Below are 15,084 nucleotides of genomic sequence, written 5' to 3'. Positions count from 1 at the left end.
GTTTAGTGAGAATTGCCTTCAGAGTGCGATTAGCACATTCCACAATGGCCTGTCCAGTAGGGTTATAAGAAATCCCTGTTACATGCTTAATTCCTAATTCTTTCATCCAATCACATAATGCCAGTGATAAGTAGGCAGGGCCATTGTAAGTCTTGATCTCTAAGGGGGTCCCAGCTATGGAAAAGCAATGATACAAATGGTTAGTGACATGATGAACCTGCTTGCCTCCTTTGTATTGTTGCCATCAAGAAATTAGAAAAAGTATCAATACAAACATGAATGGGCAAACCATTAAAGTGTGTAACATCCACCTGCCATATTTCATTAGGAGACAAACTGTGGGGATTGGCCCCAGTAATAATGGAAGAGGTGAAGGGAACACAGCGAAGATACTGTTTAACAATTTGTCTAGGGGGAGGCTAGGTGGCATAGTGGATAAAGCACCAGCCCTGGAGTCAGGAGTACCTGGGTTCAAATCCAGTTTCAGACACTTAATAATTACCTAGCTGTGTGGCCTTGGGCAAGCCACTTAATCCCATTGCCTTGCAAAAACCTAAAAAAAAGACAACCCCCCCCCAAAAAAAACCCAATTTGTCTAGCCTGTTCTTTGGTGATGTTGTAAAGACATTGTAGTGAATGAGCAGAAAGATGGAGGGAAGAATGAGCCTTTTGGGCCCTCTCCAATGGGGAGTAAATAGAAGCACAGAAAAAAGTAGGTGATGCGACAGCATCAGTCAATCTATTACCTTCAAAGATGGGACTGAGCACATCAGTATGTGACTGAACATGTAAAATATAAACAGGTTCTGTACAGTCATACAAAGCACATTGAGCTTGAAGGAGTAATGAGCCAATAGTAGATTTCTGATCTAGTATGATGGCATTTTCTATCCTATTCATCACTTGTACTGCATAGGAACTATCAGAGAAAATATTAATGCTATAGGAGTATTGTTTAATAGCCTGGATTGTAACAAAAAGTTCATTCTTTGTACTGTCATAAGGAGTATGTAACAGTTACTGCCTTTGAATCCTCATGTACAATAGCTGCTCTATGGTCTTTGGTAGCATCAGTAAAGATGTTAGGTCCTGGAACAGGTTGATGTTGCACTATATTCTTTGGTGGCACTGTCCAGGTTTCCCAGATGGTCTATGTAATTAGAGATGAGGTACCAGAAGCTATATTCACCTATTGTGTAAGTATTGCCCACGTAAAATCCTGTTGTGTTAATTCATTGATTTCCTCCTTATGCAAGCCTATATATGCAATGGGAAGACAGCCGAAAACCATACTGGTCCGTTTAGCGGCTTCAAGAAATACTTTACCTGCCTTTCCAAAATATGGGATAATAACTTGTGATGTTCTGGTACCATATACCCATTCAAGAATCTTGTTACCTTGGTGTATAGTAACAAATGGTATTTCATGTTTTATCAAGGTTAAACTAATGGGTGTTATTAATGTCCACTCTTCCAGTACTATGCTGTAAACATAAGGATAAAATTTCCTGATATGCCTTTTTTGCTTCTGAGGTCCAGTGATGTGAGGATGTCAAAGCAGAGTCACCTTTTAATATTTTGTATGAAGGTCTCATCAGGGTCACAGGAATGGGGGTGTGAGCCCTAATCCATTGTATAGAACCAAACAATTTTTGGAAATCATTCAAGGTAGTTATCTTTTGCCAATTTATCGCCAAAGGCCATCGAGTAATATGGCAAGCATTCACAATAAAGCCAAGATAGGAAAAAGGGGGTTGTGTTTGAATTTTATTAGGGGCTACCAGTAGGCCTAGTCTTTTTAATTCTAAAATAACTGCTTTACTAATTTCTTGTAAAATTACCGGAGAAGAGTGTGTTACTAATATATCATCCATATAATGACAAATATAGGCCTCCGGCCACCTTTTTCTAGGATTTTGTAATGCTTGAGCCATATACCATTGACACAAAGTAGGACTATTAGCCATTCCTTGAGGGAGAACCCTCCATTGGTATCTTAACATGGGGGTTTTGTTATTAAGCTGAGGTACAGAGAAAGCAAATGTCTCTTGATCTTTGTCATTCAGGGGTATGCTAAAGAAGCAGTCTTGTATGTCTATAATCCATATGGCATAACCTTCAGGAATGGCACATTAGGTAAAGCACCCATTGGTTCCAGTCCTGCATTCACGCCTCTCAAATCAGTAAGCATTCTCCATTTACCTGATTTTTTTCCTTATTACAAATAAAGGGAATTCCAGGGAGAAAAAGTAGGTTCTATGTGTCCTTTTTTCAACTGTTCTTTTTTTAAAAATTTTTTTTTTAGGTTTTTGTAAGGCAAATGGGATTAAGTAGCTTGCCCAAGGCCACACAGCTAGGTAATTCTTAAGTGTCTGAGGTCAGATTTGAACCCAGGCACTCCTGACTTCAGGGCTGGTGCTCTATCCACTGTGCCACCTAGCTGCCCTTTCAACTGTTCTTCAACAAGACTATGTAATGTGAGGTGTTTTTCAGATGTCAGGGGCCACTGCTCCCTCCAGATAGGTTTGGTTGTCTTTCACAAAAGGGGAGGGCATGTATTCCTCGCTTGGACAGTGACCCCTACTAAAAACTTTCATTTGTAAGTCTTAATTGTAAATGCTTTATAATGTCCCTTCCCCATAAATTGATTGACAGGCCTGGTACTATCAAGGGTTTTAACCTACCACCTCTGTCTTCAAACCACCATTCTATCCATTCGACAGATTCTAAAGCATTTTGTGATCCTCCCACTCCATATACAAAGGTAGATGCTGGTTCAGTAGGCCATTTATGGGGCCACAAGGAAGAGGCAATGACAGTTCGGTTTGCTCCAGTGTCTGATAGACCCTGGAAAGGTCGTCCATTGAATAAAATTATTGCATAAGGCTTTCCAGATTCAATAGTTTGACTAAGACCTATTGTGGGTGATTCCTGCTGTAATGACAAAGCTACTGCTACTGCAATAGGGAAACTTATTAACATAAACAGGTTCCTAGTGAGGATTAGTGAATATTATGAAAGAAGATCCCGCTGGAAAAATACAGGAGTGGATTGTACCAGGGATATAATTAGCATGACACAGAATCAAAGCATCCTGCTGTAATGGATCAATGGGGAGTTCCACCATTGGATAAGAGGGTATTTTATATTTTCCCAGGGTGTATATGGATTTTAAAAAGTTTTTTGATTCATCAACTGTTTGTATTCATTCTCCAAGATCTGTACTGGATATGCCTGTGGTCTGGATCCAGCCTGAGGGTTTTATTGGTAAGGGGTCTGCAAGGGACCCCTCACCCCATTTCCCTGCTTTTTCTAGGTCCTACATTGTTTTATATAATGGCCATTTTTTCCACATTTGAAACAGATAACACTGGGGCATCTTTGTTTACAGTCTTTTTTCATATGACCTGACTACCCACATCCATAACATCTTTTCTCTTCTCCCCTTTTTGTTTGTATGGCCCCTGCAAAGTAGTTCAGCATGATATGTCTCAGAGCCTACTTTTTCACATCATGCTAGCATATCCTCCAATTAAGCATTCGTTGGTAGACCAGCCATAGCCTTTTTTGCAATCATGATTGGCGTTTTCCCTCAACATCATGTTTAAAACTTTTTTTGCACCTTCCACTGGGCCCATGCTTCTGGCCACCACCTCTTGCATTTGGGCAACAAAATCAGGAAAAAGCTCTTTAGGGCCTTGTTTTATCTGGGTCATACTTTTTCTTTCTCCTTGTTCCTCAATTAATTTAGTCCATGCCCTTCTCGCACAATCAGCCACCAGGGTATATTCAGCAGGGGCATATTGTAGTTGGCCAGCAGTGATCTCAGAATTTCCTGTCCCAGATAGTGCAGCATATACCTAAGGAGCTCCTACACCATGTCTTAATGCCTCTTGCTTTGCCTGTTCTGCAAATTCAGCCAGCCATACTACTGCCTGTCCTGGTGTTAAACATGCATGGGCTATAGTTTTCCAGTCATTGGACATAAAATAAATAGTATGGACAATTGTTCAAGCTGTGCAACAACATAAGGAGCTGTTGGGCCATATTGGGCTACTGAAGCTTTTAAGTCTTTAATGTGCTTCTAAGGTATGGCAATATGTTCTCTCCTAACTCCTCCTGGGGCTTGTGGATCAGGGGTTTCTATAACCAGGCATACGCCCCACCCAGCCACATCTTCCCCATTTTCTCTGACCATATCAACACTTTTTTTCCAGTCTAGATTTTTCTTTAATCTCTTTCTTTTCCTTTCTCTCTGTTTTAAGAGGCCAGTGTAAATATTCTTTCTCAGGCTTCTTCTTTGGGGTATCTTCTATTTGGCATTCTGACAAAGTTTGTTCTAAACCGGATAAGTCTGGATACAACTTCCTGTGTGAGGGTGCTTTAGAGGATGGGGGGGCATGACTCATCCTCTAAATCCCCTTCACCTTCTCCCAATGTCTTATGAATTGTCTTATCCAAAAGTCAGTCATTTATTTTACTTTCAGTTTGGCATTTAGCTGTGAAGCAGCATTGTGGGCAACTAGCTCCCTCAAAGGCACTTTTTACTATACTAAAAATAAGAGAAATCTTGATCAATTAAAAAGTTAAGGTCTTCCTTTTCATAAGTAGTCATCTGTTCCCCTACTATAGCCCATCTTTCTTTGTCTACTCCTTTCTCTATTCTCCTTTCTCTGTTATCCATAGAGAGACAATTTGAATTTTTTCTATAAAACTTCTTAGGTCTTTTAATGGTACTGTGACTCCTTGTTTTTTGACTGCCTTATAAAGTTGTCTAGCCCATATTTCCTTCTCCTCTGGTCTGAAATTAGGACTATTATTTCCCATCTTCTCGCCTGACAATGTCAGCGAGGAACTCTGTGTCTTCCTGTGACTATTACAGGGTCTTGGTCCTTTCCTGCCCCTAAATTTGGTCCCTGTTCAGGTGCCATTTGTTCAGATTTTTCTCCAGAGGCAGCCAAGCCTTTCCTTTCTCAGGTCTTCAGTGCGCATCTGGACACGACCAGCATGTTCTACAAAGAGAGTCACGGGCCAGAGGAGAAGCAAATAGGCAACTTTATTGTTCCATCCCTAATGATTACATATCTGATTCTCTCTCTCCATCTCCCCTGCTCCCTGCATTTATGCTCTTGGTTATCAACAGTTAGCCACGTGAAATAGCAACAGTTTCTAATCATAAAACAGCAAACAGCTCGTGATTCAAGTGTGCACCAATTAGAAGAATGCTCATCACTGCCCTGTTGCATGCCAGAAGAAGGCAAACAATGTTAGATCACAAAGAGGAAGACTGGAGCTCACTTCTGAACCAATAGCATACATCAGAGATGCCTACATGCAGGGCATGCTGTACATCCCTGTCCTTGTGTCTCAAAACACAAGGACAAAGGTCATTCACATATCCTTCAGCAAATCCCCCGGGGTCTCATCGTTATTCAAGAGGAACTACACAATCAGCCTCTAGTCTCCCAACAGTTCTCCAGAAAGGTTGGATGAGTTCACAGGATAGCAGGATTCTTGAGGTCTGATAGCTCACAGAGCTATTGACGGTTGAGCTGCAAAGATTCTGAAGAGTCTTTAGTCAGGGGAAAGGAGGGGCTTGGTTATTTCACCGAATCCTGCCGCAATCTCCAGATGCTCCAAGGACTACTGGCAATTATCTCTTGGTGGTAGGTATAGAGAGTTACTGGAAGACCTGAGCACACTTAGGAATGACCGAACAAGTCTCAGCAGCCAACAAATCTCAAACATTTTATCTGTAAAAGACAACGCTGGACTTCGATTTAAATTTAAACTTTATAGCCCCTTTAGGAGGATGAAGTTCTGGAATAATCCTTCAGATACACTTCAGCATTTGGAGTAGCTAGAGGCAGGTCATCCACAAAAACTGACATGGGTGATAGAATCTAAATTCTTCTGTAAAATCTGAAAGAATCAAGTGAGATTTCTTATATCTGCCTTGAGGCAGATGGGGCCCCACAACTGTTTAGAGTCAGTTGCTGAGATAGTTTTAATTGTTCTCCTGGAGCCCCTTGCTAAGGCATCCTGTGCTTCAGCCAAGTCACTTAGTCACTCTTCTGGACCTTGGTTCATAGATAGAAGAATCCCAGGAAATTCTGATTTCTCCTGATGATGGTTCATAGCATTCCAGTTGGCGGCCTTTGCTTTGGAGTCAGCCATCACAGCCCAGTGCTCAAGACTTGGGGTGGCAGTAGCGCCTGCTGCTGGTATAAATCTATGACCAGTTGATATTTCAGGGAAGTCCATGTGTTATCCAGAGTCATTTTCTAACAAGAGAATTCCCCTCCCCGGGAGTCTGTGGAGTCCTCTCACTGTTGTTTCTACATCCCCTCTAGTGTGGGTGCAGCTGTCAAGAAATCAAGCCCTAATATATGGTCAGTTTTTGTGAAGGTGCCATACGCTTCTGAGAAATAAGTATGTTTTTCTATTCCATTCAGTTTTCTCCAGGAGTCTATCATAACCAACTTTGCTAAAATTCTATTCACCTCCTTAATATCTTTCTTAAGATTCTCCTTGTTGTGCAATTTGAAAGGAAAAAAAATAACCAGTGAAACCCTTAATATATTTAAGACTCAGAAGGAAGAGACCTCTAATAAACATTGTGGATAAGGGTCAATCTGGAGAAAGGAAGAACTTGCCTCTGCCACTTCTGGTTTGTGGGATCTTTAGCAAGTCACTTAATCTTTGTGAGCCATAGTTTTTCTCATCTATAAAATGGGAATATTATCAAACAGGGTGATTCTAAAGATCAAATTAGATAAATTGGTAAAGTGCCTTGCAAATTTTCAAGGACTATTTAAATAGTTATTACCTATTATAAGAAAATTGCCTGAATGCTATTTTTTTTACTGCTGAAGAGGCTCTGAACTTCAATGAGAAATGTTACTATTCCAAGAATCCTAGTTATAACTGCTGTTATGATGGTACTCATAGTTGCTTTGTTGTTGGCATCATGTTTCACCCATGGTACAACTTGTAAAAGTCCCTCATCTACTTCGTGTATAAAGAAACTGACATCCCACCTGTCAGTTTATGTCTTGACATCAGCCTACACATGGTTCTCCCTTTGGTATAGGAAAGCTCATTGATAAATAACTCTTCCTTCCCTTTATTTTGAAAGAGAGGTCAAGACTAGTGAATGAAGATTAGGGATGGTACTCTGGTACATATTTCTTAGACAATACCATGGTTTTTTGTATTTTTATTGCCAGGGACCCCAAGATTTAATAATACTAGCTGTCTTAAGACATCTTTTTGTTACGTTTGACCTCTTTATCTAGGATACTGTTTCCCAGAATGCCTTGCCTAATGAAATGGTCACAGAAAATTGGCTGTGATCCAGAAATGTGTCAATAGTGACATAAATAAAACACAATAGAGTATTGTTATGTATAGCTATATGTGTTTAACTTTTTCATAAAAACAAGTGCAGATAGAGTGAGTCACCACTTTAATTACAATGCAACATCAGAGTAAGGAACTCTAGGATCTGGGCAAGGGACAATGTGATCATTTTGGAAATAGCTTCTGACTTTGCTTTTGTAGCCAAATACTTGGTAGAGCTGGCTGTTCTCAGAATCCTTTGTCCTGAACTACCTCAAAGCTTTGGCAATGAAGAGGTACCAGGCAATCTGAATACTTCCCTTTTAGTGGAGTATTTGGACATTGATTTCAAAAGTGCACATATATTAAAGATATGATAGCTTGGTCTGTTATACTCTGAAAATTGCCTCCATTATCTTCCTGATAAATTGGATTGTAAGGAAGAATCTCTTGAATATTCCCTCTTTCATGCCTCTAGAATATCAGGATAGATAATTGAAAGATAATGTCTAGACTTTATTTATCATAACTTTCAGCTAGTTCAATAATTCTTAAATTGTCTCTCCTGGATACAGAACAGTTGTTTTGTCAATTAGAGCTCAGATTTTCATCTGTTTTTTTTCCATTCTTTTGATTTTGTTTGATTCTTAATGTCTCATAGTCATTAGTTTCTATTTGCTCAATTCTAACTTTTAAGGAATTGCTTTAAGTGAGCTTTTGTTCTACCTTTCTCACTCCCCCCATCTCCCAAGCCAATTCTTCTTTCAAGGCAATCTTATCTTCATTGAATTTTTATGCGTCTTTTACCATTTGTCCTATTCTGGTTTTTACGGTGTCATTTTCTTGAGGATTTTTAATGCCTCCTTTACTGAATTATCAACTTTTTTACTTAATTCTTTTGGTGCAGGAGCATGTTATGTTGAAAAAAACTCATATTTTCTGCAAGTTAAACTTGTTTAATTGTTCTAGGTTTGTTTATGGGGCAGTTAGGAAGAAACTAACAAACTTCAATTATAATTGATCCCTTGTGAAATTCATATTTTGATTCAAAATATTATGCACTAGGATGAAAGGATCTGCTCTTTGGGAATATTTAGTTATAACTGGAGCCTCTCTCTCATGGATTTACCACAGTGGGTGTTATGCAGACATTCAACTTTGATCTTGAGATCATGAGGGGGGTGATGGAAATTCTTGAGATGCGCTACAGGAACTTCATCCTTGGATTAAATCTTGTACCCAGGAGGAACAACAACCCAAAATAATTGTTCAACATTGTATTATGTTCAGGATGGGGCTCTGTGTACTCTGCATCCGACATGGAGGCCATGAATTCATTGTAAGATAATCGAGTGTGTTCATGGCTTCACCTACTTGTGCTGGTCCTTGCACAAGCATGTGGAACCAAGTGCCTGTTTACTTTCACTTTGTGTGAAAGTAGTGGTATTCAGCTCTGGTTTTGAACAGGTTTCACCTGTCAAAGTAGAAGCCTGGTTTAACTCCTTCTGAGATTCCACCAGCTCCTCAGGTACTGGACCTGTTAATGGTGATATGGTGTTGAAAAGGTCTCCTGTGCAAATAGAATGGGTAGATGGAGATGATGGTGTACCATGTTTGTTCACATAGGTATCAAATGCAGCCACACTTGATATTGAGCTACCAGTTGTTACAACTGGATGCTCATTCTTGGCCATCTCTTGAACTGACTATTAATCAAGTAAGGTAGTTGGTTGCTGTAATGTCTTTATCGTGTTGAATGAGTTTGACTACCATTTCTTCTTACAAATGTCCATTCTGCACTTTCCTTGCAAGTCTATACTAACTCATAATCAAAGTTTCCCTTAACAAGTGCCCCAGTTTGCGCATCCTTTGCAAGGGATCCATCATTACCTCATTACATCTCACATGAGTCAGTCACCTATCTCTTCAAGTTGTACAGTTCAGAATATTATGTACCCTGCTTCTGGACATGTCCAGATATTTGCTACTCCCCAGGAAAATATTCTGGCCAGACTGGTATAAACATAGTCACTCTGATCTGACTCAGTCATATGCCACTGGTGTTTCTGTCCTCTGAACCAGAATCCTGTGCCAGGGTGCACCTCTGACCAGGAACTGAGAATCTAGTGCAGACCCAGGGGGACTGCCACCCAAGGCAAATTGTCAAACTGCTGTGGACCACCACAGTCAGCCACACCAAAAGACTGGGTTTTGAATTCTGTCAGCTAGGTTCTGCTCCCACCATTACTAATACCCCATTATCTAAATCAGAGATAGGATATAGATTCATGTAGTATATAATCATGCAACCGAATATTCTCCCTCCTTTTCCCTCAATGGAGAACATCTTCACCATGCCTCTCCTCCTGCTTTCCATAAGGACAGGTCTGGGAATACAGCTGAATTGCAGAACTTTGTTTGGGACACTTTTCTGATTTTGAACTTCAAGGGCATTTGGGTGTTCCCTAAGATTGTATCTAGCTGAGACCTCATCAAATCCCTTCAATGGATTTTCTGGTTCTCAAATGACTGAGTGGCCATTTCGAGAAGTTGAGCATCAAATGATGTTTGAGCCTATCCAAGTAAAGAACATGGGTGAAGTTTGTGCTGCTCGTCTACATCCATAGAAAAACACAAAGGGAAAGCCTACTTAGTTTTGTGTCCATACTGTAGTCATAAGCACAGGCTTCATTCAAAAGATGAAATATGAATTTCCCAGTCCCAGAAAAAGTCTTTTCCCTAATGATACTATCCTAGCCCAAGAAATGTACACAAAAATAAGCCCAGTATTAAGTCCTATTTGTCCCATTCATCTCTTGTCCATAAGCAGCACAAGGTGTAGTGATAAAAGCATCAGTTGCTTCCAAGAGTCTGCTCCTACATCTCCTTCTCTTATATTTCAATGACCTGTGCTTCTTCCTCCTGGTGTTGGTTCTCTCCTTCAGTGACAATGCAGACATTCCTTTCAGGGACCCAGATTTTTTCATTTCATGTTTAAAGGCCTCCCCAGTTTGTGGAGTCACCCAGATGAAGCCCAAACAGGTATCAATGTAGATATGAACATACTTCAGTCTGCCAAACTCAGTTACATGGGTGATATCTGTCAAAGAGAATTCGGACCCATCCCCTTAGGATTCACAGAATCCCTTGATGTTTGCAGGAGAAAAGGCACATGAGTACATTGTAGCACAATTTTCCTAGCTTGTTCTTTGGTAATCCTATACAAACCTCATAATGATAACACCAACAGATTTAATTTATCATGAACCTTTGTAGCTTCAAAAATAGGAAAGGTTAATATAGCATCAGCAATAGCATTTCCATTAGCTTATAGGACCTAGAGCATCAGTATGATACCTAATATGTAAACAAGATAGAGGACAAGTGTGCCTCCTAAGCAAAAGTTGCAATTCCTGAAATAACTGAATAATGCTCTGCTTATTGGTGTCCTTGATTCGGGAGGTTTCTAAATGCTTGTACAACACCCCAAGCATATTTACTATCTGTGGTAATATTGATGGGTTCATTAATTGTCATGGCTTGTATTAGTGCTTAAAGTTCATTTTGATGGGTGGATTAAAATGGAATAATAAATAGATCCCTTCATATTTCTACCTGGAATATAAAGGGAAGCTCTATTATTTCTTGTTGCAATCTGTAAAGACATTTATACCATCTACAGGTTCCTTTTTCACTATCCACTCCACAATCCATGGCCATGAAGAGAAAACTTATTAAGCACTAATGGTGATTTAGATATTGTTGGCATATTCACCAAAATCTGTCATTCTTCCAAGTGCTGAATACTGTCTATAATTTCCATCCATAATGTAACATAAATCTTTGAAGCTTCTTTTCCAAATATCCCTATCACTCTATTTCTAGCCTTTTAAATCAAATGTGCAAGCATTTCCAAGTATGTAATGAACACATTCTTTCCTTGTACACTAAAATATACCCATTCCACAATGCCTTTTCCCTGATGTATAATCCCAGTAGGACATTCTACAGTGTCCAAAATAGTTATTTCAAGGCCCTGCAAATGATGTACTTTTATACTGTGTTGGTCATGTATCAATTGCATAATGGGCTGAATGCTAGACTTTGCTCTGCAGTCCATTCCCTCTTCGATAACAAATTTTTGTGTCCTCTCAGCATTTCATGCAATAGCTTCATAAAATCATTATAAATCCCAACCCAAGGTTGAATCCACTGTCCATTATCAACTTCTGAATATAATTTAATGTCTGTACCTTGTCTATATTCAACATAGGAGGCTTGATTTTTATAGTGGTGGAATCTCCCTGAAAACCTAAATATTGAAAAGGAGGGTATTTTTGTATTTTGTCTAGAACTATCACTAACCCATATCCCTCAAGATCAACTATGGTATCTTGTAACGTTTCTTACAATACTTCACTATTTTTGTGAGCTGCCAAGATGTAATCCATATAATGTAAAAAAATGCATCTTTATATTTATTCCTAACCCCCTTTAATGCTTCATGTACTAAATTTTGACACAGATGGACTATTTTTCATTCTTGTGGCAACACCTTCCAATGATACCTATCATGAGGAGCTCCAAGGTTTGTGGTGGGAATGGAATAGGAAAATTTCTCATAGTTGTGTGGGTGAATGGGAATAGAATAAAATTAATCTTTAATGTCAATCACCCACAATGGTTGCTCTTTGGGAATCATGTTAGGAGAAGGTAATCCCAATTGTAAAGCATCCATGTCTTTCATAGCCTCATTGATCTTTTGTAAATCTGTTAACATCCTCTATTTTTCTGATTTCTTTTTTTGTAGCAAACACAGGGGAGTTCCAAGGACTTGTGACTCTTTTTCAACATGACCTTGTTCCAATTGTTTCTTAACTATATCTCTTAAAACTTCAATCTTTTCTTCTGTAAGGGACCACTGTTCCATCCATATAGGTTGTGGATTCTTCCATTCTAATTTGACAATCAGTACATTAATCTTCAACGGCAGCCCCAATCAAAAATCTGTGCTAATTTTTGCGCCTAATTTGTCCCAATAATATTGTAGGAAGTCCTTCAACTATGAAAGGAGTGACAGTAACTGCTTTATCTTCTTTTCTCCATTTCAAAGGTTGACAAGAAATTTCTATTTCCTGTTGAGCCCCAATGCCTACTAGGTTAGTATAGGCAACTTGTTTAGGCTAAGCTTGTGGTCAGTTCTGAATAAAGAACACAGTCCAATCTGCCCCAGTGTCAATCAAACCTAGGAAAGCAATTTTTGGGGGGTTTTTGCAAGGCAAATGGGGTTAAGTGGCTTGCCCAAGGCCACACAGCTAGGTAATTATTAAGTGTCTGAGACCAGATTTGAACCTAGGTACTCCTGACTCCAGGGCCAGTGCTTTATCCACTGCACCACCTAGCCTCCCCTAGCAATTTCTTTTACTTGGATAACACAAAGAGATTTTTTTGAAGAAATTGTAGCAAACAGTTTCGTTGTTTCTCAGTTTTGGCTCCTTTATTAGCTCCTTTTCCTTCCAATTTATACAAGATCTAAGAAAAGAAGTAACTGAGCTATACATTGGTTCTCATTTATGTAACTATCATCATCATTAGCATTCACTATTGCAATAGAGAAAATTTTGCATAGAAGATTTCCCCACTCACATGCCTTACTAAAGGTATAATGTGAGTATATTCTGGATTTGGTGGAGCCAAAATGATTGTAAATTCCTTATCCTTATCTGTTAATTGTAAAGGATGAATAGGCACTTCAGTAAAGCATGTGGATGTAGCCTAAATTTCCCAGTACTTCTAACCATCAATATTTTTGTATGAGTCAGCTTGCTACCAAAGCTGCATACTGGTTTTTCCATTCCATCCCCTGCTGCTTCTGAACTGTCATACCCAAGAATTATTTCTGAGAGGGCCCCTGGGAGAGGGCCCCTTTCCCTGCTTAAATTTCCTTGTCTACATTCTGATGCCCAGTGTCCTACCTTTTTACACTTTGGGCACAGAATTTTAGAATGATGTGCCTGACCTTTTTGGGTACGCTCCAACAATTTTTCTTTAAATTTCCAGGCTTTCCACAAACAAAGCACGTCTGTTACTCTTTATTTCCCATGTGCATAATAGCAAATGCCTCTGCTATCAGAGCTATGATACACCTGAGACCCTACTCTGTTACATCTTTGAATCATTTCCTCAATGGTGGCATCCTTTTTAAGTCAATCATTGCTTTCTGGCAATCAGCATTTGCATTAGCCCATGCTAATTGAATTATTAATACATTTATTTATCAGCCCTGTTTGTGGTGGTAAAGAATTGGAAATCCAGTAAATGTCCTTCAATTGGGGAATGGCTTAGCAAACTGGTATATGTATGTCATGGAACACTATTGTTCTATTAGAAACCAGGAGGGATGGGAATTCAGGGAAGCCTGGAGGGATTTGCATGAACTGATGCTGAGCAAGATGAGCAGAATCAGAAAAACACTGTACACCCTAACAGCAACATGGGTGTGATGATCAACCTTGATGGACTTGTTCAGTCCATCAGTGCAACAATCCAGGGAAAATTTTGGGCTGTCTGCAATGGAGAATACCATCTGTATCAAGAAAAAGAACTGTGGAGTTTGAACAAAGTTCGAGGACTATTCCCTTTAATTTAGGAAAAAACATATCTTTGTGTCTGATCTTGTTATCTCTTATACTTCTTGTTTCTTCCTTAAGGATATAATTTCTCTCTCATCACACTCAACTTGGATCAATGTACAACATGGAAACAAAGTAAAGACTGACAAATTGCTTTCTGTGGGGTGGGAGGGTGGGGGGGAGGGAAGTAAGATGGGGGGAATTGTAAAACTCTAAATAAAATTTTTAATAAAAAAAAATACATTTATTCCTGCTACATTCCCTAAAGTTCTTCCTACTGCCTCCTGCAATCAGGCAAAGAAATCTACAAAAGCCTCATCATTTCTTAGTGTGATAAGTGCAAATGGGTCTTTCTTTTCTTTTTGTATTGGAATACATCCCCAAGCATTCTTGACACAGGTTGCAATTCTTTCATGTTTCCAACCCATAATTTATTTGGTCTGTATTGTTGAAAAAGTATTTTTCCACTAAACTGTTCATAATATGTGGTGGCATTGGGACCTTGTGTAGACCTCAAATCCATCTGTCTACACTGTTCTACAAACTGTCATCCAAAAGACAGCTTGCCCAGGTGGCAAACATGCCCTAACTATCTGTTTCCAATCATTAGGTGTTAATATGAAGTATACAAGAGTATCCAATTGTAACTGGACAAAAGGTGATCTTGCCCCATATTCCCCCACAGCCTTCTTTAAATCTCTGACTGCCTTTATGTCTACTGGCTCATGTCTTTGCCTAAGGTTTCCTGGATTAAAAGGATCTGGCTTCTCAATAACAGGATACGACTGAAACTCAGTTCCTAAATGCCCTAAACTTTCTCCCTTATGCTTGGCCCTTTCAATGGCCTTTTATAATGCTGAAGTTTCTCCACTAAATGGTTCTGTAGGATAATACTTATTTGTTTCTTTTTCCTTGTCCATGGAGGAGGAGGAGAGGAGGGTGAGAATATACCCTCCTTTTACTTTCTGTTCCATCCATACTTCCTTGTTCTCTTTCAGGTACCCCTAATGTCTGTCCTATGATAACAACTAACTTGTTACCTCTTCGAAGTCTTTTGCTCTGGGATGTCGCCTGGAAGCTTTTTTCCTTTCTTGTAGGACAGCCCAAAGTC

Source organism: Macrotis lagotis, chromosome 3 (assembly GCF_037893015.1).
Source record: "Macrotis lagotis isolate mMagLag1 chromosome 3, bilby.v1.9.chrom.fasta, whole genome shotgun sequence".
Taxonomy (NCBI): domain Eukaryota; kingdom Metazoa; phylum Chordata; class Mammalia; order Peramelemorphia; family Peramelidae; genus Macrotis; species Macrotis lagotis.
This window is presented reverse-complemented; position numbering follows the sequence as displayed.